Source organism: Schistocerca cancellata, chromosome 7, assembly GCF_023864275.1.
Source record: "Schistocerca cancellata isolate TAMUIC-IGC-003103 chromosome 7, iqSchCanc2.1, whole genome shotgun sequence".
Lineage (NCBI taxonomy): Eukaryota > Metazoa > Arthropoda > Insecta > Orthoptera > Acrididae > Schistocerca > Schistocerca cancellata.
The window spans coordinates 393,961,621-393,988,073 of NC_064632.1; positions in this window are offsets into that span (position 1 = coordinate 393,961,621).

Sequence of the window (26,453 nt, forward strand, 5' to 3'; positions counted from 1 at the left end):
ACAGTGGCAAATAGTATCTTGTAAATAAAGATTTGTACGATCGGACTTCCGGAACGCTGAATATCCCAGTGTGTCATCGCTCTTACGTCCCACCAAGACGCCTAAAAACGGCGAGCAATCATCTTTCTCCATCTCCATAGCAAATTTTATGTTTACATGCATGGAGTGCAGATGCTGAAGGGACTCCTTGAGACTGTCCAAAGCACGAGTCCAAACTATAACAGTACGATCGACGTGTGGCCAAATTACTGTCGGTTTTAAAATAGCTGAGGCGAGTGTTCGTTTCTCAAAATCTTCCATAAAAAGATTGGCCGCCTGCGGAGACAAATGAATTCCCATGGCGACAACGTCAGGTTGTCAAAAAAACTCACTGTTAAATAAAAATTATATCGAGGACTGAGTGTGCTCGAACAACGCTGTAACGCCAGCCCCAAACCTGTTGACGTTGAGATGTAGTGAGTCCCTCAGAGGCATATTTGTAAAAAGCGAAACGACGTCAAAACTGACCAATAAGTGGTTGCTTTCCAGCTTAAGTGACTGAATTTTGATAATAAAACCATTAGACTTTCTTATATGATGTGGATACTTGCCTACAATGGGTTTGAGTAAAGACGCCAAGTACTTGGCCAGGTCAAAGGTGGCTGCTCCAGTATTGCTCACTATAAGCCCTAAAGGTACACCTTCTTAATGCACGTGGGACAGTAAATACAACCTGGGTGGAACTGAACTACTTGGTCTTAGTCTCTTAACTTTGGTAGAGAAACTGTTGGGTGGAAGTTCTGCTGTTCATCACATCACTTAGATAGTAAGATCCTTATTGATCTTGCAGTGTGCCGAGTTACACAATGAAACATTGATCTGCTTAGTATAGCCCTCCCGTGGCATGAGCACAGTAGCACTACCTTTATCCGATTTGAATACTACCGCGTCGACGTTGTTCATAAGCTGCGGAGAGCTGCTCTCTGCATAGGCGAGATGTTGCTTTTCGGTGGTGCGATTTTCTCGATGAAACTGACAAAGTGCACTGCTGGTGGTTGAAACAGGTGTAGGAGCAAAATTAAGAACTCTAGCAGCATTAACAGACTCGGGTCATCTGTAGATCTCCTAGTTAAGTTGGTAACAATTCGTGGAGTTGGAAATTTCCTGAGCACCTTTGTCGAAAGTTGCTCAATCTTTGCAGTCTGCCTCGTCGCAGTTTTAATGAGAATCCATTTGGCCCGTGTCACGTCGCCCATGTGGCAAGCACCAAAGTGTTGGCAAAACGCGGAGGAGATGCACAAGGAAACGAATGTCACACTCTACCGATAACATTCGTCAAGTAAGCACACTAACAACACTTTGGTCATCGACAGGAGACTTCATAACACCGCGTAACACCGGCACTACCCTTGTTAAGAGCCTCATCTGAAACCGCTCATTGGTGATGGGACCCAGTTGTCCTACCAAATCGCGTTGATGTTTGTTACTTTTCATCCACTGTTCCAAACGGTGACTCCTGACATAATAACTGCTTCAGTGGTTCACGGACGTTCCGTTGGATAATGCTGCGAAAGCCGCACAATATTTCTACGAGACAGCTGCCTGTCATGTTTACTGGCATGTTGCTGCAATTACTGTCCAGTATATGCTCTGGCTCCCCAAAAGCTCAGGCACAATGGGGTGCGGCTCGAACGTCATCGTAGACGAACGATAGATGACTTAGACATCCAGAGCCTGTTGCAAGAGAAACGGGCCACGCGCTTCTCATGCGCGACACAAAGAAGAGCGCGGCCACAGATCGCGGCCCAGTAGAGTGTTGGTGCTCTATTTAAGTGTTATGACTTCGACTCATCGTCTGTGCTGCCTCACTCGATTCATTCGTCTGCCTTACTATTTCCAGTGCTAGTTCCCATGCCTCGCTATGTGAAATCCCGTGTCTCTTTTAATTATTGATCAGGTCGTTAGTTATACGTATCTCGACTACTTCTGTAACTATGGAGTCCCTGTTCGTGGATACTGACGAAAGAATCTTTGCCGCTCCGTGGTTCGTGCAATGTCCCGTGCCAAGACAATGTTCAGCAACCATATTAGGGAGCCAGTAGAATCTGTTGCTGCTGAACACGGGACATAGCATGAATTACGGAGGGACAAAGGTCATTTCATTCCATGTAGGCTTTCACGGCCGGCGTCTTCATCAGTAAACACTTCCGGGCTAAGTTGCCGTGGTCGATCTGTAGAACTTCTTCTCCCTGACGATTCGTTCTCAACTACGGAGAACATCTTCCGAGGTGAGTCAACGACTGGCTGCTAGGACAGCATAGGATGGGGCCCCTCCATGCCCACACCAACGTGGTGACCAAACCAAAAGTTCTACTGTTACGGAGAACATCTTCCGAGGTGAGTCAACGACTGGCTGCTAGGACAGCATAGGATGGGGCCCCTCCATGCCCACACCAACGTGGTGACCAAACCAAAAGTTCTACTGTCACCTCCGTAAACATGTTAGTTTTTGAATCAGGCGTCACAGGATGCGGGCTGTGATGTTGTCCATGCGTCTGGGTAAGATTACTCACTAACATGGTCCATCAGGAGATAGAAGTGGTCGAAAACGATTGAAGGGTAGCGGTTGTAAGGGCAGAGGAAAAAAAGTGCCAAGGCAAGAGCCAAGGGAAAAAAACCTCTGCGACAGTAGGGCGGGTAGTAAGGGCAGTAGCGGCTTGCTATCTGCGACAGTGCATGCAAGGTGCGGTTATGTTAGTTCGAGGTATCGTGCATCGTTACCTTTGTCGTTGCTGGAGCTTGTTGCGGCGCTTGCTGCAGTTGCTGCGTCCCTGCAACAGTTCAAGGTCGTTGTAAATTAGTGGGCGATCGGTCATAGATCGGCTCACGGACGGTGTAGGGGGTGTGTGTGGCTGGTTTGCGTGCTGTGTACAGTACGGTTTCCTTGCGGTTGCCTGTTTTTCGGCTGGTCGCACATCTGGGTTTCCAGTAGTAACTGTGTTGCAAGGGGTCGCTAGTACTGTCGTGTTAGCGTTCTATGGACCATAGATGTTTAGTTCCTAGCCAGTAATGGCTGCTAGGAGCTGGGGCCGCCGCTTATATGGATGTCGTAGGGGGCGCCACCGCACGTCACGTGGCGTCGATGTGCAGCTATCTCTGGCTATCGTCTGTTCTCTCGATTGCAGGCAATCGATTGTCACGTGATTGATGCAACGTCGACCGCCATATCTTATCCAATTTTAATCCTTCTTCTTTACGATTAAAATCGTATTGATGTTTGTGGATTTCAATTGCGTCTCTATACATACGTGTATAATAGTGCGACGTCCTCGCTAGCACGCTTGTTTCACCAAATTTTATTTCGTGATCTCCATCCTTAAAAACATGTTCCGCTACTGCCGATTTGTCGATGTGTCCCAAGCGACAGTTTCGTCCACATCCATGCACTGGGACTCCATCGTTAAAGAAGCAGTCGAAATACGTATAACTTATTACAAGAATAATAGGGACCCGGGATTTCAACTTAGCAAGGCAACGGAATCGGCATTGGTTGTACTAAGGCATCGTCGGCCGCATAGGAACAGTTCCAAGGTGTCAACACAGACGGGGAGTCGAAGTCATGACAATTAGGCTGGGCCCCAACACACTATCTGAGCGAGCGCTGGGCCGCGATTGGTGGCTATGCTTTTCCTGTGTCACGCAAGTGAAGACCGTGGTCCGTTTCGCCGGCAAGGGGCCCTTGGATGTCGAAGTCCTTTATGATTCGTCTACGATGATGTTATAGTCCCACTCCTTGGCGCCTTCACTTTTCTGTGCCGATGTTCAAACATCTGCAGCAGCACGCCAGTAGGCACTTGAAAATGGCGAGCAGCTGTTTCGTTGTAATATTTTGCGGCTTTCATAACATTATGCGACACGACGCCCTTGAAGCACTGAAGTAGCCCCAGACATTTTCAATAGGATTAATATCGCGTGATTTAGCGTGCCAGTCGACGCTTTACCGGGTTCTCGAGAATTAAAAAAAAATGGTTCAAATGGCTCTGAGCACTATGGGACTCAACATCTTAGGTCATAAGTCCCCTAGAACTTAGAACTACTTAAACCTAACCAACCTAAGGACACCACACACACCCATACCCGAGGCAGGATTCGAACCTGCGACCGCAGCAGTCCCGCGGTTCCGGACTGCAGCGCCAGAACCGCTAGACCACCGCGGCCGGCTCGAGAATTCGTCAAACCAGGAACGTATGCGAGCACCCTTATGAGCGCTGCTCTCGTCATGTTGAAAGACGATTTTGTCACAGCATACTCTTCACGAAGATGTAGCAGAAATGGCAGCACTTGAGCACTGAGACTGTTGAAATAAACATCACGGTTTATGTTCGCGGCAACCTGCATGAGTGGGTTTCAAGTGATGGTATGAAAGACACCATCAAAACATTGCTGAACTACCTCGTATATGAACTACGTTCTCCACGCGCGCGCGCACACACACACACACACACACACACACACACACACACACACACACACACACACGCGCGCGCGCGCGCTGTAGGATAAGCGCCTCTTTGGGCCATCTTTTTACTATACGCTTTGCATCAACTAAAAAGAAGAAAAAGTGCTCTTCGTCGGACGGACCTTCCTACATACGCCCAGCCACCTATTGCCCTAGTGCAGGGCTTCACAACATTCGTGCTCGCGGAGCAAGCTGTGAGCAGCAAGGCGCGAGCACGGAGAGCACGCTATCCCCACTACAGGACCAGAGCGGAGAGTGGGGAGAGTCACGTGGGACACAGAACAGCTGCCCGCCAATGTAAATCCGCGGCCACCTGCAGGGATATCACTCACGAATTATTACTGCGACAAATGAAACAAATAAAGGAGAATGTGCACGTGCCACATAATTTTATTAGCTTAGTGTATACCTCTACATTCGTATTAATTTGTGAACTGTTACACAATAAAAGGTGTCACTGAAGTGTGGGATTCTCGATTATCTTGTACTTTTTGCCCTTTACACTTGCGTCTATGTTCGGAGTAATTGTTCTTGTGCATTGTAGGTGCAGCGTGCAGTTTAAATTTCGTCAGACAATGCGTTTCTCAGGCGCGTCTTGTTACATTTCACTGCAGAGAACAGTTGTTCACAAACACACGTGGAACCGAACATTGATATTATTGTAGCCGCCAGTTTGAGCAAACGAGGAAATCTATCCTGAGGGAAGTGTCTGTAGAATTCCAAAATGTTTTTCTTGTTCTGAAATTTGTCTCTGTATTCTCTGTCACACTGCAGGTCAATAATTTCTAGTTGCAGCTCAGGACGAATCTCTTCAATATTCGCTGAATATCGAGAGGAGAACAGATCAAAATCACTGTCTAGTGCTTTCAGATCTTGAAAGCGTTGATCAAATTCTTCCTTAAGGGCAACTAAACTATGTCAATAACATTCACAGTCTTTGTGAACATCTTGCACGGATGATAATTTAGGAAAATGAGCTAGATTTCCTGTTTCCAGCTGACTCACCCAAAGTATCAATTTCATTTTAAAAGCTCGTATTCGATCTATGAAATGAGTAATTAGCAGATCTTTACCTTGTAGTGAAATGTTCAAAGCATTTAGATGGCTAGTTAAATCTGCTAAGAACGCGAGATCACATTTCCATGAAGGCTCTTTCAATTCAGGAACACACATGTTATTTATTTCCATGAACATATTTATCTCATCTAATAGGCAAAAAAATCGATTTAATAATTCCCCACGACTAAGCCCGCGAATCTCGCTGTAATAAGGCAGGCTACCATACTGGCTTTCTACATCCTCAAGAAAGCTTTAAATTGCCTGTGTTGCAGCCCATGCTTCCTTATATAATTGGTTGTACGAACAACAACACTCATCACATTTTTTAGAGTGATACTCTTTGCACATAAGTTTTCCTGGTGGATCACACAGTGCACGCCCCTTATTTCATTCGGCACGGTCAGTTTTTGCATTTTCTCCTTCAACAGCGCAACGAAACCTGATTTTTTCCCTGTCATCGCTGATGCACCGTCTGTAGGCACTGAAACTAAAGAATTCCACGACAATCCTATATTTTCAACACTTTCTTCAACACTACTTAAAATATCACCTCCGGTTGTAGTGTTCTTCATGGCTACTACATCGAGGAGCTCCTCCCTCACCTGAAGATCTCTATTAACACCTCTAATAAATATGGCAAGCTGCGCTGTTCCAGTGATATCAACACTTTCGTCCAGAGCTAGAGAATACGCCATAAAATCTTTACAGATATTTGCAAGCGGCTCTGGACCTCGTCTGCCATGTCCTGTATGCGACGCATAATGGTCATGTTAGATAATGACACAATCCGAAACTGTTCAACTTGAGATGGACACAAATGTTCCGTTGCAACTACCAAACATTCTTTTATTAAATTGCCATCAGTGAAGGGGCGCAGGGATTTTGTGAGAGCAAAGCAATTTTGCAACTCACTCTGAGAGCTACCTCAGTTGATTTTTCTTCGTCGTCCAGATCTTCTTCGGATAGCTTCCTTTTAAGTATAATAACTTCCTGTGCACGATCTGGACCATCACATTTTCCACTTCCGTAGTCTTTCACGTGGTACGACATATAATGTCGCTGCGAATTAAATTTCCTAAAAGAATTCAGCGTTTTGTGACATGCTAAACATTTTGCAACTCCATCTTTTTCTGTAAACAGATACAATTCCTCCCAATGGGGGTTGAACTGCGAAAGCATGGTTGGGGTTACACAACGGCGACTTGACATGATTCTTAACCAGCAAAGTGACTGTTAGAGCTGATCGTAGTACTTTAAACGTTACACAGCCGGTGCGAATTCAATAGGCACGCTGCAGCCCTATTCAAACGTGCGCGCGCATTTCCCCTCCCGCCCCTCCCTCCCTACTCCGCGACCTTGCACCTGCTCGCGAGCACGTGCCTGAGCAGACGCGAGTACTCGCGCTCAAAACCGGCCAGTTGTTAAGCCCTGCCCTAGTGTTTGGCGCTTTAAAGGTGTGCAGCAGGGTGTGCCGCTGCAAGTACCCAACTCTAGGCATCCGTTCCATGCTGACCCCTTAGCAGTGTTGGCTCGGCAACTGCTTGAGATGGACCTGCATTTGCTGACGGCAGCAATTCTAATCGGGTTTGAAAATGACTGTCATTCACAAGGCATGACACTCGCCTCAAATGCGAAGGTAAGATCTTCCTATCACTACAGTTCTCACGCTGTGTTACAGCGCTGTAACTGGCGCACCATCCTTTGTAGATATGTTGGAGAATCTGCTTTGATGCGTTAATAAATCGTACAACTTCATTCAAGGTATAGTCATGCTTCTTTCTGACACTCTCCCACATCTCCACGTCGCGTTCTTGCGCTGATTGCATACAACCGACTGGCTCAGACATCACTTCACTGCAACGACCTACATCACCTAGTTCTACACAATCTTGCAAACTTCCCTTGTCTTCCCAAACCTCCATACAAGTTTCATGGAGGTATGTTACGTCTATGCTACTAAATGAAAGGCCGTTTGTTTATTACCATACGCATTTCGCTTATTTTGTTTGTGAAGCATCTTCAGTGGGCTGTAATACATGTTTCTCAAAAAATGTTCAAATGTGTGTGAAATCTTATGGGACTTAACTGCTAAGGTCATCAGTCCCTAAGCTTACACACTACTTAACCTAAATCATCCTAAGGACAAACACACACACACGCATGCCCGAGGGAGGACTCGAATCTCCCCCGGAACCAGCCGCACAGTCCAAATACATGTTTCTCTTTTTACTTGTAAATAATATACTATGTAGTAATTACAACACTACTATGTTGCGTTTTGCCATGTTTTTCTTTTGTTTTTCAGATGAGAAGCAACTTTTGTAGCAAAAATTTCGTGAGGTGAAATTATCGTTCGCTGTTACTTAGATTTCCAGGGCTGTTAGCCCATGTGTGTAGACCTGAAGATGTGTTAATTAGTCCTCATGCTTCAACTGGCTGATTTCCGGCGTTTTTTCAACAACATTTGTTACAACATAACACTTATATCACTTGCACATCTCATTTCGTGATCAACATGTATGTGTTTATAGTGAGTAGTGTTGCCAACTGTCGCTGTGTATTTATCTTTCGTCTTTTGTGTTGTTGTGTGTGCGTGGTTTGATATTTTCATTTATTTTGCGCGTGTGTGTGTGTGTGTGTGTGTGTGTGTGTGTGTGAGAGAGAGAGAGAGAGAGAGAGGGAGAGAGAGAGAGAGAGAGAGAGCAGGGGGGGGGGCGGGAGAAGAAGATTCACTAATTAATTATTCTCCTTATGTTTCAGATTTCTGTTTGTTAAATTTTTAGTGGCTAACATGATTAGAGTGTTATTGTTTATATGGATTTGGTCATAAAGTACTTTCTTTGTCCTGGTAAGGACTCTTTGTGTGTAAAAGCTTTCTTGCATTGTAAGGAGTTTTTTATTGCCAAAACAAAAAACGCGTGTCCATACACACAGCACAAACAAAATACGAAAGGTGAACACACAGCGACAATTGGCAACACTACAAGCTGTAAACACGCTCACGTTGGTCACAAAATGAAAAGTGCAAGTGATGTAAGTGTTGTGCTGTAAAAAATGTTGGAGAAAAAACTCCGGAAATCGGCCAGCTGGAGCTTGGGGACTGATGAACTCATCTGCAGGACCACTCACATGGGCTAACAGCACTGGAAATCAACACCGAACGATGATTCCACCTCACGAAATTTCTTTGTGCAAAAGTTGTTTATAATCTGATAAACAAAAGAAAAACGTGACAAAATGTAATACAGTAACACACTGTAACTACTACATAGTACATTCATTACATGTATAAAAAGAAACATGTATTATAGGCCTGTGAAATACTTCAAAAATAAAAGAAGGGAAACGCTTATAGCAATAAACAAACTGCTTTTCATTTAACTGCATGGACGGAACATACCTTCATGAATTTGGAAGCAACTAAGAAACGGCGGAAAATGGAAAAAAATGACTCCATAAAATTTTCTCAGTTCAGCTGCAATTTCTAAAAAGTGGTATAGGTGATGTACAGTATGCTGATCAAGCCTACCCAATGGAGAAAGTGCTGCTTAAGATGACCCTTTCACGGATCGTCTTAGTGAGCTGGCATGTAGTTCCTCCTACCTGTTCTCTGTGCAGCTGTTTTCATTTAAAGCAGCTCTTGCAGCGCACTGGATGCTTCAGATGATGCATGCAGGTAGCCTGTGATTTTAACTGGTGTTGCAGGTAGCTAATTTAAGTCCTGGGATACCATTACAATAGATTTATTTGCAAACGCCATAAGAAAGTAACATTTTAGTATTACGAAAGGATCCCTCGCAAAAAGTTAATAAAACCAGAGAGCATAGTTAATGCGACTTAGCCTGAAAAGCTTAGAAGGCGTCGCAATTTGTGAACATAAAAACTCGATTAAATGAAAACAAAACAAAAAAATCTCTGCAGGCTGTGGAATTCACGCGAGCGAAGCAGTTGGCGTTAAACTAGTGTTTCGTAAAGTATAATCGGCGATTCGCGCCGGATCACTAGTGGTTCTCTTACGCATTTACTGCCGAGAAAGCTGGCCGGAGTGGCCGTGCGGGTCTAGGCGCTACAGTCTGGAACCGAACGACCGCTACGGTCGCAGGTTCGAATCCTGCCTCGGGCATGGATGTGTGTGATGTCTTTAGGTTAGTTAGGTTTAATTAGTTCTAAGTTCTAGGCGACTGATGACCTCAGAAGTTAAGTCGCATAGTGCTGAGAGCCATTTAAACCATTTTTTGAACTGCCGAGAAAGATGTGACCTCAAGGCTCGGGTTCCTCTCCCCACTCAACCATCGCGACATATGGTGCGGTCACTACCGCTATGGGAACCAGCTTCATACTTGCTGCCCTGTTATTCTGCAGCCCTGCTTAATATACCGAATTGACTTGGGCTATCTGCCAAGTTCCAGTAAATGTAACATTTGGAAAAATAAATATTCTTCAAAACAAGCGAAACCTCCCAATCTACAGCACTCTAAAGCGACCATTGAGCTATTGCTGACGGCCTGCGCAGGAAGAAGTGTGGTGTTTCCTGCATTATGATTCTTTTTGGCTTGTTTCATTGATGAAATTAAAAGTGCTTTTTGCTACTACCATTCTTCATTTGAACAAGAGCTATGAAATCTTTAAAATTTGGTATGAGTTAATTATTTTTACGTTATTTCCAACTTCTCGTTTGTGATCTACAAAAAAATACTGCACCGAGCTAGGTGGCATAATGGTTGCAGCACATTGTACCCGCAGTCGAGGGGACGACGGTTCAGATTCCCGTCCGGCCATCCACGTATAGGTTTTCAGTGATTTCCCCTAATCGCTTAAGGAAAATGCGAGGATGGCTCCCTAGAAAGGGCAAAGCCGAGTTGCCTTCCTCATTCTTCCTTAATTCGAGCCTCTGCTCTGTCTCTAATGACTTTGGTTGTCGAGGGGGCGTTACACTGTAATCTTCCTCTTTGTCATAAATAATGCTGTTCGTGAAACTTTTCGATCGATTCGGCACAATGCTATCCGCATGTCGTTTGGTTTCCCACCCAAATGTAAATGTTATTCTGTCTATACTACATAAGCTGCTAGTGTTTCATAGAAATATCGTTTTTGTAACAAAAGGTGTTATCCAAAACAAAACATTTCAGTTTGAGATTTATATTTCTTTTGCACTCAGAAACATTACAATACAGGATAAATGATTAAAAGTTTTTGTGGTTATATACTGTGCAAATTTCGGGGGTACTAATAACTTTACAACGAAAACTATTCGGAAAGTAAGGTCCGATAGGCCGCGAAATGGAAACGACAGTGAAAATCAGATGTGTTGGGCAGTGTCTCTAGTACGCCTGTCGATCGCATTACCTCGCTCTCTTCAGTTCTGAGTATGCAGCAGTGATCACGTAAAGGTACCTGGAACAATATTGTTTCCCACTAAATTTGACTGCCCTCTACAATATTCATCAGATTTCATGTCATTCCACATAATGTACCTGTCATGCTTGTCCTCCTTCGTGAAAATTCTCGGCCTCGTTTTCGATGGGAAGTGTCTGTTCACCTATCATACAGCGCCGACTTGGCTCCCTTTGACGCTCATCTCTCTCTCCCTCAAAAAAAAAAAAAAAAAAAAAAAATTCAAATGTGTGTGAAATCTTATGGGACTTATCTGCTAAGGTCAGTCCCTAAGCTTACACGCTACTTAACTTAAATTATCCTAAGGACAAACACACACACCCATGCCCGAGGGAGGACTCGAACCTCCGCCAGGACCAGATATTCATCTCTGCTCACATGAACCGCAGAAGACACAGAAGACAACATTTTGACACAGACTACAAACAGCAGAACAGCGTACAGAAGTGGCGGAAAGCACAAGTGACTGTCTTCTCTGACGAGTGTATTGTAAAGTTGGTAGAACTCTACTATGAATGTGTAAATCGGAGCAGTGACTACTCAGAAAAGTAGCTGGAAGGTGTAGAAAGATGTTGCAGATAAAACATTATTGATATTTACTGCGGTTTCCATTTTGCGACCGACCAGACCTCACGATCCGAATAGCCATCGTAGTAAGTAGTGGAGGGTAATGTTTCCTTCTAGAGTCCTAACTGTTGATATTATTATTCAAATAGTGTTTGATTAGTGAATGTAATTAGCGAATATTCTCTCTCTCTCTCTCTCTCTCTCTCTCTCTCTCTCTCTCTCTCTCTCTCTCTCTGTGTGTGTGTGTGTGTGTGTGTGTGTGTGTGTGTGTTTGTGTGCGTGAGTGTGTGTAGGTATGTGTCTGATTGTTACGGTTGCAGTTTTAGAATAATTTCGTCCTTGAAGAGCATGAACAACACACGTTACTCTCACTGCTCTCACTTAACGCAAAAAAGTACATCCCTCTATCATGAATTACCTCAATAAACATTATTTTATTTTACTTTTTCAGAACAACTTCTCTTCTACATCCCTAGGCAGTGACTTTTGTTGGGAGTTGAGATGGAACACGCAGCATTCAATTCAAGAGTGGTGCGGAAAAAGCGCTAAAGATTTGTTAGAGGACAGTCGGTATTGAGTCCTGGAAAATTTATCACCGTTAATTGCATGATAGGAAAAAATCTTTGCAATGCTGAAAGTATGGCTGGAGGATATTCAAACGATAGACATTGTACGGAAACTGCCAAGCCTGGTCTAGCGCCAAGTGACCCCCTTCCGATAGCTAACCGACGCAAGGAAATTGGCAGCATAACAGAACATAACGGGAATCAGAGCTCAGATCTGTCTGGCGCTCGAAAGTTCAAAGCGCTCGAAATACCGTGCAAACAAGAAATGAACATTTTTTGTTTTCATTTATGCATATCAATACAGTCAGTTAAGTTAAATTAATAAGAAGTCACCATTTACGAAGTTTAAACGATCACCAGAGAGCTAGGCTTGGTAGAGGGCAGAGCAGTTTCACCTTGTCCCACACTTATAGAACTGTTGCAGTCGTCAGATACTCGACCACTTCGTGACGGACCGAGCTGGAGAAGGGAGAGGGGGAGAACAGATGTGGCATATCACCACATCTGGAAAATGTATTTAAATGGCTCTGAGCCCTATGGGACTTAATATCTGAGGTCATCAGTCCCCTAGAACTTAGAACTACTTAAACCTAACTAACCTAAGGACATCACACATATGCATGACCGAGGCAGGATTCGAACCTGTGGCCGTAGCGCTCACGCGGTTCCAGACTGAAGCGCCTAGAACCGCACGGCCACACCGGCCGGCTGGAAAATGTATGTAATTCGGGGGAGCTGGATCAGGCAAGTTGAATTAATTGTTGGAAACATTACAGATAGGCCGAGCGGTTCTAGGCGCTTCAGTCTGGAACCGCGCGACCGCTACGGTCGCAGGTTCGAATCCTGCCTCGGGCATGGATGTGTGTGATGTCTTTAGGTTAGTTAGGTTTAAGTAATTTTAAGTTCTAGGGGACTGATGACCTCAGCTGTTAAGTCCCATAGTGCTCAGAGCCATTTGAGCCATTACAGATATCTGCCTCTAGAGCAGCGATGCATGCTAAGCTTAGTGCTGTAGATATTATTATTATTTCGTGACACGTTAAACTAGCACTACTCTTGGGTCGCCAGAATGAATTACTGATCGTAAGCGTGCATTTCAATCGTAATTATAGTATCAAGCCCTTGTTAATGTTTTTTTAAGACATTTCCAGGCTAAGTCTGGTGGAAACTCCCGATTGTTACGATAAGCTAACGTGTTTAGTTTTACAGATAACCCTAATGCGAAGGACTTGCGTGTCCCTAACCTGCCCGACCTAAGCAACCGATGGAAGGGGACCTATTGTTTAACATGGAATCTGAATCACGTGTTGTTTCTGGCGGTGCCTCAAGTCATTTAGTGTGCAGTCAACTTTAAAACGGAGACTGAAAAATCCGAAATCTGGCCGACTTACGATTCCTCAGTTTTTCGGTTTTAATGCAAACTCTGCAGCTGTATCACCCTGCCCTGAATGTCCAATATAAATAGTCAACCTATAGCTTTTGATGAGTGCGTTTTCTAGCATTAAAATATATGACGTATCTGGCCGTAACTTTCGATTGGGTTGATATAAATTTGTTATACCGCCAACGGACCGTTGACTTTGGTACTTGACATAAATTTCAACTTGAACCGATATCCGATTCTGAGAAGAAGGGGTCGTAATAGGCAGCCAGACAAACACACAGATAGACAAAGGGAGAGATGGGCAGCAAAGTGGTCCTATACGGATTCCATCTGTACCGATTGAGATGCGGAACTCTAAAAAACACAGCCACAAAAAAAAGAGATTGAAGTCAAGCACGAAACTTTTCAAGTCTCCCCTTAAAATGAAGAAAGTAGCCACCACTACATTCCTGACAGCCCGATGATTTCTGACTATAAGTGCGTCCGTAATTTCAGACACCTTCTGTTTGTTTTGTGACTGGTTAGATCATTTTGGTTATAAAAGCAGGTTTCGTCAGCTGTAACAATTAGTTTCTTCAGCGACATCCACCATGGTTTTTTTAAGCATTTCCTCGCGGCAAATGGTACTGTATGCCACTACTCCACTGCAAGGAGACTGATACCCAAGAAGAACAGACATGCCTCTATTCAAAGATATATCACAGTACAATGTAAAACCGTACGAGTAGGCAAGCCCAAGGCGTCTTCCAACTGGTCTTCTGTCGTACATGAACGTTTTCCGTCAGTTTTCTTACAACAATACATGTAACTGGTCTGAAAGGCAAAATTCGGAATGACGGTCCTCTAGAATCGATTTATCTTTAATCACAGTACAGCATTGCAAAACTAACCGACATGATTCCGGCGACTATTGTTACATCGATCTACTAGCCGATCGATAGTTGTGGTAATACGTTTGACGGATGCTTGAGCGCTTATCTTTAGCGCAGTGCAGGCGTAACGGAAACAGCAAGTTGTATTAGCAACACAGATGAACATAAATTTCGTATAGTGTTATTGAGTTAATAGCATCTTCATAGCAAAGGTATGCACTAAACGTTTGCTTCACTATGAGGGAATGCTGACTCAGTTTTTCAGACAAGGCAATGGGAACGCGTGAAGGAAGCAATACGAAGACAGTATTTCGTCGTGGTCCTGATGTTAGATAAAACGAATGTATGCAGTGTTGGAAATGTTATGTGATGTGCACAACTCACCAAAAGTTAAGTTTTTAGTGTTTAGTACTTGTAACAGTTTAAGTGTATTGCAGTGCTTTTTAGTAACTGTAAGAGTGATAAATGTGGAGGTTTCCATACGTTAACCGGTACAGATGGAACACATCAGAACTGTTCAGAGCTGTTGGCTGGTATGACATTGGGGACAATGCAGAGGGGAAACTAAAATCGTGGAACAGGGAGAAAGGTTTCTGCTTTCCAGGCAGAATTACAAATGACAATTTTTTTTTAATTAGAAAGGTGAAGGGGGAAAAAGACAATGGAAACTAGGAGAAGGTGACAAGTAATACGGAAAGGGCGAAAACCTCATAAATCATATTTCAGTTTCAACCAGTCTGACTTGTTACCTGAATTTGGGGAAGTGCCTCAACCAATTTTTCGGATTAATAGGATTAAGCATACTCGTAGGGACTTTAAGGCTAAGTCGGTAGAAAAATCACGTAGAAAGCAGAATCTTGCTACTAAGGAGCAGTCACAGGAGATGTCTAAGCCAATTGCTGCAGGAAAAGCTAGGCGTAGATACTATGACACAAGCAGAGTAAAACCTAACGCAAATGTTATCCAGGTGACACAGAAGTTAGGAGCCTTGTGTAGAGATTTTGATTCCGAGGATAATATACTTATTGTAGGGTAAGCAGGAAACAGCCTCGCTAACAACTTAGAATATAGAATTGAAGGTCACCTGGAGATAACAGAAGCAGTAATAGCACACACTCATGTGTGATTTGTCAAAGTCTTGCAGCGATATGAGCAGCTCTGGGTTAACATGGCTGTTAGTGATGTGAACAAAGAACTGAGGGAATTGCTTATGATTCAAATGGTTCAAATGGCTCTGAGCACTATGGGACTTAACTGCTGTGGTCATCAGTCCCCTAGAACTTAGAACTACTTAAACCTAACTAACCTAAGGACATCACACACATCCATGCCCGAGGCAGGATTCGAACCTGCGACCGCAGCGGTCGCACGGTTCCGGACTGTAGCGCCTAGAACCGCTCAGCCACTCCGGCCGGCTGCTTTTGACTGAAACAAAGTTTCATATCTGTTGATGTGGAGATGGTCTTCGCCTGAATAGGAGGGTGAAGGAAAGATTAGCTGAGCATCGTGCACAAAGTGTACGAGGGGCCATAAGCACACAACATAAAATCCCTGTAATTACTGGAATCAAAGGGGCACATTTTTTAGGTTAGAGTCAGGTTACAGAGAGAGAGTGTTGAAAGAAATTACGGCAGTACAAGACCATAATAAGTGTAACCTTTTCCAGAAGAATAAAATTAATCTGATAAATTTCCTTTCCTTCACGTATATGGTCACAAATTTTTTTGTCATCAGCCTACCGCTCTGGGTCTATAATGACCATCTTCAGATCTGTTTTGTAAAAACGTGTCCTAATATAATGAAGCCATAGTGGCATCGTCAAATGTTAAACACCAAATCAGCACCAGCAACATTAGAGAGTTGACCTAGCGAGGTGGCGCAGTGGTTAGGCACTTGACTCGCATTCGGGAGGACGGCGGTTCAATCCCGCGTCCGGCCACCCTGATTTAGGTTTTCCGTGATTTCCCTAAATCGCTCCAGGCAAATGCCGGGATGGTTCCTTTCAAAGGGCACGGCCGACTTCCTTCCCCGTCCTTCCCTAATCCGATGAGACCGATGACCTCGCTGTCTGGTCTCCTTCCCCGAAACAACCAACTAACCAACATTAGAGAATTGGAAAACGAGGTAGAAGAGCTTATTGTGAAGCTAGAAGATGAGGAAAATTCTGAAGTGGCAGATTTTCTGTGTCTCTCTGAACACCATGTAACCACAGAGATGGAGAAGTAAAATATCAAGGATTATATGCTTGCATTATTTTCGTATAAAGTGAATATGGCGATGGCGCCATCCTGGGCCGGAAACGGCAGCGAGAGAGGCAGAGTGGCAGTCAGTGTGGCGTGGCTCCTCCTGGGCACGCTCGGTAAGGATTGCGTGAGAACTGTCTGCCTAAAGGCACTCAGTGGACCTTGAGAGAGGTCGGTGTTTATCCAGAGGCCAAGGTCGGGTATGCATATGGAGATGTCGTGCAAGTGTAGCCTGAGGCGGAGATTGTTGGATTTTGTACGTCAGTACTATGCTGCGTGACGTATGGACAGCAAAGGAGCATTAAGGCGTGTGACATTTGCCGCTGTATGCTGCATTGCGCTTGTCTACGTAGCGGATCTGAAGATACTGGCGCGCCTGGGTTGTCATCCAAGCTGCTGTCGGCATAACTGTACGTAATTTAACGTAATGTTAAGGGCTGCTAAAGCCTACCTGACTGGGCAGTACGTGAGATCCTTTCATTGCCTGGCGTGCGAGACGTGGATATAAGTTTGTACAAAAAAATTCCTTAATATTTCATGGTCAATAGAAAATTGTGCCTGGTGTATTGAGTTGTGTAAATAATAATTATAGTTTTACGGTTTTTCTGGTCAAGCAGCTTCAAATAAATTTTAGTACTGTAAATGGTCGTTATGCTTTTACAGTTTTTTGGTTAAGTAATTTCAAGTACAATCGAATTTTAAAAGAAAGAAATTCTATTCAGTTGTGAGTTTCCGTGAATTATTAAACTGTAAGTTGGTTGCTAAATAACCATTGGGACATATAATCCACAGAAGGTATGCCCAAAGAGCAAGATTGTGATTAATGATTTAATAATTTGTATGAATGCTTAGCTTTAATAACAATTTGAAACTCTCTATCCCCTTTCTGACAGCCAGTCCTCGCTCCATATTACCTGTCTGGTACCTTCGTTACCGATATCTTTTTCCAAAATATTCAGAAAAGTAATGTACTCAAGAGTAGTCGCACACATATGTGGATTCAAATGGCTCTGAGCACTATGGGACTTAACATCTGAGGTCATTAGTCTCCTAGAACTTAGAACTACTTAAACCTAACTAACCTAACGACATCACACACATCCATGCCCGAGGCGGGATTCGAACCTGCGACCGTAGCAGTCGCGCGGTTGCGGACTGAAGCGCCTAGAATCGCTCGGCCACCGCGGCCGGCCCTTATGTGGAAACAAATTACTTAGCATATCACAGTTTCGATTCCAGAAAGGTTGTTCGACTGAGAACACTATTTATAAATGTTCACTATCAAATAGTAGAAGCGTTAAATAGTAATATCTCGCCAGCTGGTATTTCTTGTGATCTTTACAAGACGTTTGATTGTGCATATGATGATACACTCTTAGAAAAACTCAACTTTTATGGAATTGATGGCTTTACGCACAGCTGGTTTCAGTCACACATGACAGACAAAATGCAAAATGATGTGCCAAATAATTCATAGTGCTGGAAACGTAAAAAAAAATTGCTGACTGGGGCAATAATCAGAACGGGAATCCTACAGGGTTAAATTTTGGGTCCACTCCTGTTCCTTATATCAGGGTGAGTCACTATTGCCACCTAGAATAACTCTGAAAGTATGATAGTAGTTGAAAACTTTGTGGGGCAAAAGTTGCATGGGATGCTATAGTTTGGTACTTATTTTCTGATAGCAGCTATCGAGACGAATCCAATGATGTGTAACAGTAAGGTCTGTGAAGGTCATCTAAGGTCAAAAAGGTGGCATGAACGTCCATTTACAGAAGGTGTTCGAAGTGATGACCATTGGTTGGTTCAAATGGCTCTGAGTACTATGGGACTTAACATCTCAGGTCATCAGTCCCCTAGAACTACTTAAACCTAACTGACCTAAGGACATCACACACATCCGTGCCCGAGGCAGATTCGAACCTGCGACCGTAGCGGTAGCGCGGTTCCAGACTGAAGCGCCTAGAACCGCTTGGCCACACCGGCCGGCTGACCATTGGTATCAATGCAGTGCTACAGTCTTCTTGTCATAGATTTAGTGGTATTCCTTATAACTTCAGCACTTATCGAAGCACATGCTCTGACAATTCTCTCTCGTATATCTTGCAAATAGCAAATATTCGCCGAATACGGCGTATCCATCTAACGTGCCATTAACATGTAAATACCATTCGACGTTTCGCAATACAACACACATAGGAACGGTAACACTAGTATCATCGAATCAAGTGAATGTGAATCATGTATTCCTTCGAAGAACAAGTCGATATGCTTCTCATTTATGCAGAATGCCTACGAAATTCAGTGAGAGCTACAGACTTATCCGCTGAAAGATATCCTAGACGTACTCACCATACACGTCGCACGTTTAAATATGTGTATGATAAATTGAGAACAACTGGATCTTCAACACATGGGAACATATCCAGCAAATGAAAGTTACTAACGAGGAAACGGAAATTGGTGCTACTGCCAATGTGGTTCGAGATCCTTGTGTTAGTTCGCGTTAAATCGTAAGGGAATCTAGCATGAGCCAGAGTAGTGTTGGTCGTGTTCTGCATCGCCATAAATATCGTCCTTACCGTATCAGCCTCCACCAAGAATTAACTGGTACGGATTGCATCCGTCGCCTTGAAATCCGCCGATGGGCTCAACTTCACATTCTGAGGGATGACACATTTATTAATTTGATTTTATTTGCTGACGAGGCTACGTTCACAAACCATGGAAATGTTAATTTGCATAACATGCATTATTGTGCAACAGAAAATCCATGTTGGCTGCGGCAAGATGCACACCAAAAACCGTGGTCGGTGAATGTATGGCGTGGGACTCCAGAGGACCGAATTATAGGTCCCTATTTCATTGAAGGATATCTTAATGGTAGAAAGTACAACACATTCCTGGAAGAAACATTAGGTCTTATTGGAAGAAATACCTTTAGGAACAAGGACCAGAATGTGGTATCAACACGATAGGTGTCCGCCAAATATTTCGCTGATGGCTAGAAATGAGTTGCAGAGACAATTCCCAAATCGTCGGAATGGAAGCGGAGGAGAAGTGTCGTAGCCTGCTCGTTCGCCAGACTTGACGCTTCTAGATTTTTTCTTGTGGGGATTCGTAAAAGGCCCTGTCTCTAAAGACGTTCCAACTGCACCTGAAGATATGAGAGAGAGAATTGTCAGAGCATGTGCTTCGATAAGTGCCGATGTGATAAGCAGTACCACTCAATCCATGATAAGAAGATTGCAGCACTGCGTTGATACCAACGATCATGACTTAGAACACCTTCTGTAAATGGACGTACATGCATCCTTTGTGACCTTCAAGGACCTTACTTTTACACATAATTAGATTCGTCTCGATAGCCGCTATCAGAAAATACGTACCAAACTATAGCATCGCATTTTTTAAAAAAAGTTGACCTTCATATCTCTGAAGCGACCCCATCTAGCAAAAAAAACCAACGTCATATTATGGCCCCCGTGGTCCCATGCAACTTTTGTCCCACAAATCTTTCAGCTCCTATCATACTTTCAGAGTTATTCTAGGTGGCAATAGTTAGTGAGTCACTGTGTATATGTGATTGACGTTCTTCTTGACATTTAACAAGCACAATCCATACTTTTTGCAGAAGATAGTAGTTTTACAGTAAATCCTATTAGGGAAAAAGCAACAGGAGAGTTGGTAAATGATATTTTCCAAAGAATTAGCTAGTGGTTATTTGAGAATGGATTTTCCCTAAGGTTTGAAACAAAAGAAAAGAAAAAGAAAAACGCAGTACATACAGTTCTATACAACAAATAGTCAAACTAATAACTGATGTAGCGAATGAGGAATAGTCAATAATCAGGGTAGAATGCTCCAAATTTTTGGATGTACACATTGATGAAAACTTGAATTGGAAGAGGCATATTACTGAGCCTCTCAAACAAGTTCAGCTACTTTTGGTCTTCGCATGATCGCTAATCTTGGAAACAAACGTGTCGACCTCCTGACATATTTTACACATTTACACACAATAATGTCGTACGGAACAATTTTCTGGAGCAACTCATCACTTAGACAGAAAGTGTTGATTACACAAATGCTAGGAGTAAGAATAATATGTGGTGTTCTTCAAGGAGATAGGCATTTTAACTGCATCGTCACAACACATACTCGCTACTCAGTTTCGTCATTAATACTCTATCACAATTTGAGAGCAACAGTGACGTACGTACCTACAACAGTAGTGGGAAAAATGAACTTTGTCACCAACTGTTAAAACTTTCAGTGGCTCAGGGAGGAGTACAATATGTAGCAACAGAAAGTAGAGAAACGAGTTGTAAATCTCATATAATATCATTTCTCCTGGGCAACTCCTTCTGTTCCACTGACGAATTTCTACCTAAAAACTGGTATCCAACAAAGAAATTAAGTGTAGTTAAACGAGTAGGACTAAAAATAATGATGTGTTCATTAATGTTAACACTAAACATGTACATGTATGCTGCAAACTGACCAGTACCGCATCATTTCGATAGAATAATTTTTCAAATTGTCTATGGAACATGTAGCAAACAAACTATCTATCTATGGATAAATACGAGTATAGTAACATGGATTTGGGCATTGCCAGCTGTTTTCAAGAATGTATGCATAGGATGGTTAAAAATAAGTGTCCTAAATTCTTTCATGGCAACATAATAGTAGAAAACTGAAAAAAAGTCTCATAAATATATGTCTGGAAACAAATACTTGTTGAGATAAGGGACTTTCTGTCTAAAAGTAGGGAAGAATATGAAACACTTTTTTTATGTTATTTATAAAAGACAGTTAAGCACAATGCGTGAATCCTTGTAAGACTAATCTGATTAGTAATTAAACATTTACCTATAAAAATTTGTTAATAATTCTTAATTGCAGTTTATCGTTCACGTTAAAATCTTCTGGGTGTCTGCAACGTCATCTCATAAAATATTTAAAATGCTAAAATAGTAGGGTGCATCAAAAGGTAACGTACGATTACACGAGATCATATCTTGTAGATGAAACCTGGTAGGAATTTTAACTGAGGCGTCGAAACTACAAATTTACTTTGGCAGCAGTTACACAGATGTGCAAAACATAAGAGCAAAAGTTGGTCACTGGCAAGTAACATAGTTCAATTAAACTTGGACCACACATAAAAGAATTGTTACGGTATGGTACAGAAGCTATCTGAAAGAAATGCGCAATGAGACGAACAGAAATGACTCTTTTAAAATGGTTCAAATGGCTCCGAGCACTATGGAACTTAACATTTGAAGTCATCAGTCCCCTAGAATTAGAACTACGTAAACCTAACTAACTTAAGGACATCACACACATCCATGCCCGAGGCAGGATTCGAACCTGCGACCGTAGCAGCAGTGTGGTTCCGGGCTGAAGCGCCTAGAACCGCTCGGCCACAGAGGCCAGCTGACTCTTTTATTGGAAGAAAATAAGTACACTGAAGCCACCGCAATTTGTGATGTTTCCCACGACATTTCCTCGGGGTACTCCGGAAATGACCTTTACATCTGTCGATTTTGTTCCGCTAAGAGCGACGTATTGAGTTTTGTCTGCAAGGAAATCTTGAATTCAGACGCAAATCTGGTCCGACACTCAGTAAGCTCGTACTTTTTTCGCTAAACGGAAGTGTGGGACGCTGTCAAATGCCATCCTAAAGTAAGGAACACGGCGTCAATCTAAGGATTGTTACCTACAGCGCTATGGATGTTATGGAGGCACACAGCTCTGTTTGCGGAATCCACGTTGATTTTTATAGAGGAAATTTTTCTCCAAACCCTTCGTAATTCGTGAGCGTAAAACATGTTCCTTAATTGTACAATAGATTGACGTCCTAGGCCTGTAATTATGTGCATCTGTCCTACGACCCCTCTTGAAAAAGGGAATGACCTGCGCTTTTCTTCAGTCGCTAAGTACCCTTGTTGCTCCAGTGATCTACGATGAAGTGCTGCTAGAAGAGGAGCAAGTCTTTGCATAATCTTTGTGGAATCTTATTGATGTCTCATCTGATCCTGATGCCTTGCCACTACTAAGCGATAATAGTTCCTTTTCCGTTCCACAATCGGCTATCTTAACATCTGCCATTTCATCGTTCGTATGATGACTGTAATGAGGGACCCTATTACGATTTTCCGCGCGAAACAATTTCAAAAGACAGAATTTAGTATTTCGGCCTTCTTTGTGTTATTTACCGTTTCGATGCCAGTATGGCCACTGAATGACTAGAGGATTGCAAACAGCTTACCGATTTTACCTAGGCCAAAAAATCTTAGTGTTTCTACTCAGGTAGAGTTACAAAATTTTACTTTTGAAGTCATTCAACGCAATCCTCTTTGCTCTCTTTACCCTCATTTCCGCTTCATTGTTTTTCTGCCAGGTTTTGACTTATTTTGAATCTGTGATGAAATTCTCTCTGTTTACGTTGCTGTTTTCTAACACCGCTATTAAACCACGGTGGGTAAGACCTTAATCGTATCGTACTTGTCTAAGGCATCTTAAACGATGCTTTTGACTTTTCCTATTTGTGCTCCACATCTTTGTCCTCAGCATTGAGTATTTGCTGCTGACTTTTCTGCAAGATCTCTCTGAAGCGCTCTACCCAGGCGGTCTATAAATGAATCCGACTGACATTTTTGACCAAACCTCTATGCTTAATAAAATTAGTCTAATCTTATCTTCACGATCCCCACGGAAGCGATGTGTAGGATCTGAGGAATATCTGTAGGTTCCTCACATACCAATGGTTATTGAAATTTTGTGCGAAGTCTTTCAGGGTAAAATTCAGGTTTTTAAAAATTACCATGACGCTCTCCGATGAGTCAGAAATACCTGCTACTATTCGTACCAATCTTCTTTGTATATCCACAATATCCACTACATCATCCCAGGGGACGACTTAGAATACACACGTGCTCACACTCGTAGCCATGACAACCAGATCGGGAGAAGTTAACACCAACTGAAAATTGTCTTACAAAAGAGTATGTAATCAGCGAACCGTATCTATTATTCACATACAGTAGACAGAGTATATAGTCCTAGCACACTTACAGCCATAAATAGGGAAGAGGTGTTTTCTCCATAGATGTTTATTACAAATTCAAGCACGTAGGTGTAACAATGGTCAAAATTTGAAAAAACAACCACACGAAATACGAAAACTACCTCAAATGAGCACAAATAATTATCAGTAGAAATACACTCCTGGAAATTGAAATAAGAACACCGTGAATTCATTGTCCCAGGAAGGGGAAACTTTATTGACACATTCCTGGGGTCAGATACATCACATGATCACACTGACAGAACCACAGGCACATAGACACAGGCAACAGAGCATGCACAATGTCGGCACTAGTACAGTGTATATCCACCTTTCGCAGCAATGCAGGCTGCTATTCTCCCATGGAGACGATCGTAGAGATGCTGGATGTAGTCCTGTGGAACGGCTTGCCATGCCATTTCCACCTGGCGCCTCAGTTGGACCAGCGTTCGTGCTGGACGTGCAGACCGCGTGAGAGGACGCTTCATCCAGTCACAAACATGCTCAATGGGGGACAGATCCGGAGATCTTGCTGGCCAGGGTAGTTGACTTACACCTTCTAGAGCACGTTGGGTGGCACGGGATACATGCGGACGTGCATTGTCCTGTTGGAACAGCAAGTTCCCTTGCCGGTCTAGGAATGGTAGAACGGTGGGTTCGATGACGGTTTGGATGTACCGTGCACTATTCAGTGTCCCCTCGACGATCACCAGTGGTGTACGGCCAGTGTAGGAGATCGCTCCCCACACCATGATGCCGGGTGTTGGCCCTGTGTGCCTCGGTCGTATGCAGTCCTGATTGTGGCGCTCACCTGCACGGCGCCAAACACACATACGACCATCATTGGCACCAAGGCAGAAGCGACTCTCATCGCTGAAGACGACACGTCTCCATTCGTCCCTCCATTCACGCCTGTCGCGACACCACTGGAGGCGGGCTGCACGATGTTGGGGCGTGAGCTGAAGACGGCCTAACGGTGTGCGGGACCTTAGCCCAGCTTCATGGAGACGGTTGCGAATGGTCCTCGCCGATACCCCAGGAGCAATTGTGTCCCTAATTTGCTGGGAAGTGGCGGTGCGGTCCCCTACGGCACTGCGTAGGATCCTACGGTCTTGGCGTGCATCCGTGCGTCGGTGCGGTCCGGTCCCAGGTCGACGGGCACGTGCACCTTCCGCCGACCACTGGCGACAACATCGATGTACTGTGGAGACCTCACGCCCCACGTGTTGAGCAATTCGGCGGTACGTCCACCCGGCCTCCCGCATGCCCACTATACGCCCTCGCTCAAAGTCCGTCAACTGCACATACGGTTCACGTCCACGCTGTCGCGGCATGCTACCAGTGTTAAAGACTGCGATGGAGCTCCGTATGCCACGGCAAACTGGCTGACACTGACGGCGGCGGTGCACAAATGCTGCGCAGCTAGCGCCATTCGACGGCCAACACCGCGGTTCCTGGTGTGTCCGCTGTGCCGTGCGTGTGATCATTGCTTGTACAGCCCTCTCGCAGTGTCCGGAGCAAGTATGGTGGGTCTGACACACCGGTGTCAATGTGTTCTTTTTTCCATTTCCAGGAGTGTATGATATGCCAAGGCCAATGAATTTCTTAATTATAATTCTGATCATTGTTTAAAAGATATATCTGAATGTCTGAAATAACGAACTACTATGTCCCCTCTCGATTTAATTACATCCTAATAATTGTGTACGAACAACAGAGTTACATCTACTTTTGGGTGCACGAGTTCTTCATTAGTGTGTCTAGTAACAGTTTGTGACACGGCCATTATATCGTTACACAGGACAGTAGCAGTACTATCATTATCGCCGGCCGGTGTGGCCGTGCGGTGCTAAGCGCGTGAGTTTGGTACCGCGTGACCGCTACGGTCGCAGGTTCGAATCCTGCCTCGGGCATGGATGTGTGTGATGTCCTTAGGTTATTTAGGTTTAAGTAGTTCTAAGTTCTAGGGGACTGATGACCTCAGTAGTTAAGTCCCATAGTGCTCAGAGCTATTTTGAACTATCATTATCTTTGGCATGGGCACTTACACTCATCTACATTTGCGACACACCATTTATGAATCGACATGGCCGCTGTATTTTGCTTCTAGGCATGGGAAGTTCACCGAGCGAAAGTCAAGGATGTCAAGGTACCGGTCATGCTTGAAGGCGGAAATCGTTTTCTGAAGGCGATCCAGTTTCTCGTCCGCTGAAGCACACGTACACCTGCCTTTAGCCCTGAGCCGATCGACGTCATAAACGGCTTCAAATACGTCGTTAAGTCCACGAGAATAATCTGCAAGCCTCCTTCACTTCATATTATTTCTCTTTCATGTCTGAAAACGCTGAAAAACAATCGGTTTACTTACGTTCTTCAATATGCAATGTGAACCCTCTTGCCTCATTTCACGGGAACGGAATCGGTCTTCTGGTTTCATAAAATTTACAATTTTTCATGGAAAGATGCCTCTTATGTAGAATATAGCACCATAGCGAAACAGATACGGGTTTCCACAGCACTTCTATCCGTATGTGAGTATCCAGCGCGTTTTCGAGTTACATACGTCATCACTACGTGACGTGTTTGCACCTGACGTATGGTTCCACTGTCTAATAAGCATAGTTCTTAAAGAACTGTTGACTGGAAAATAGATAAAAAGCTACGAAACACTGTGATGCTTGCTGTAAGGGAGAGAACCACACTGCGAGACGAAAACGGTAGGGAACACACCTCAATCCTGTGAGATGGAACTTTTCCCGTATTCAAGTTGTCAGCAGGGCAGTCCAATGATCAAC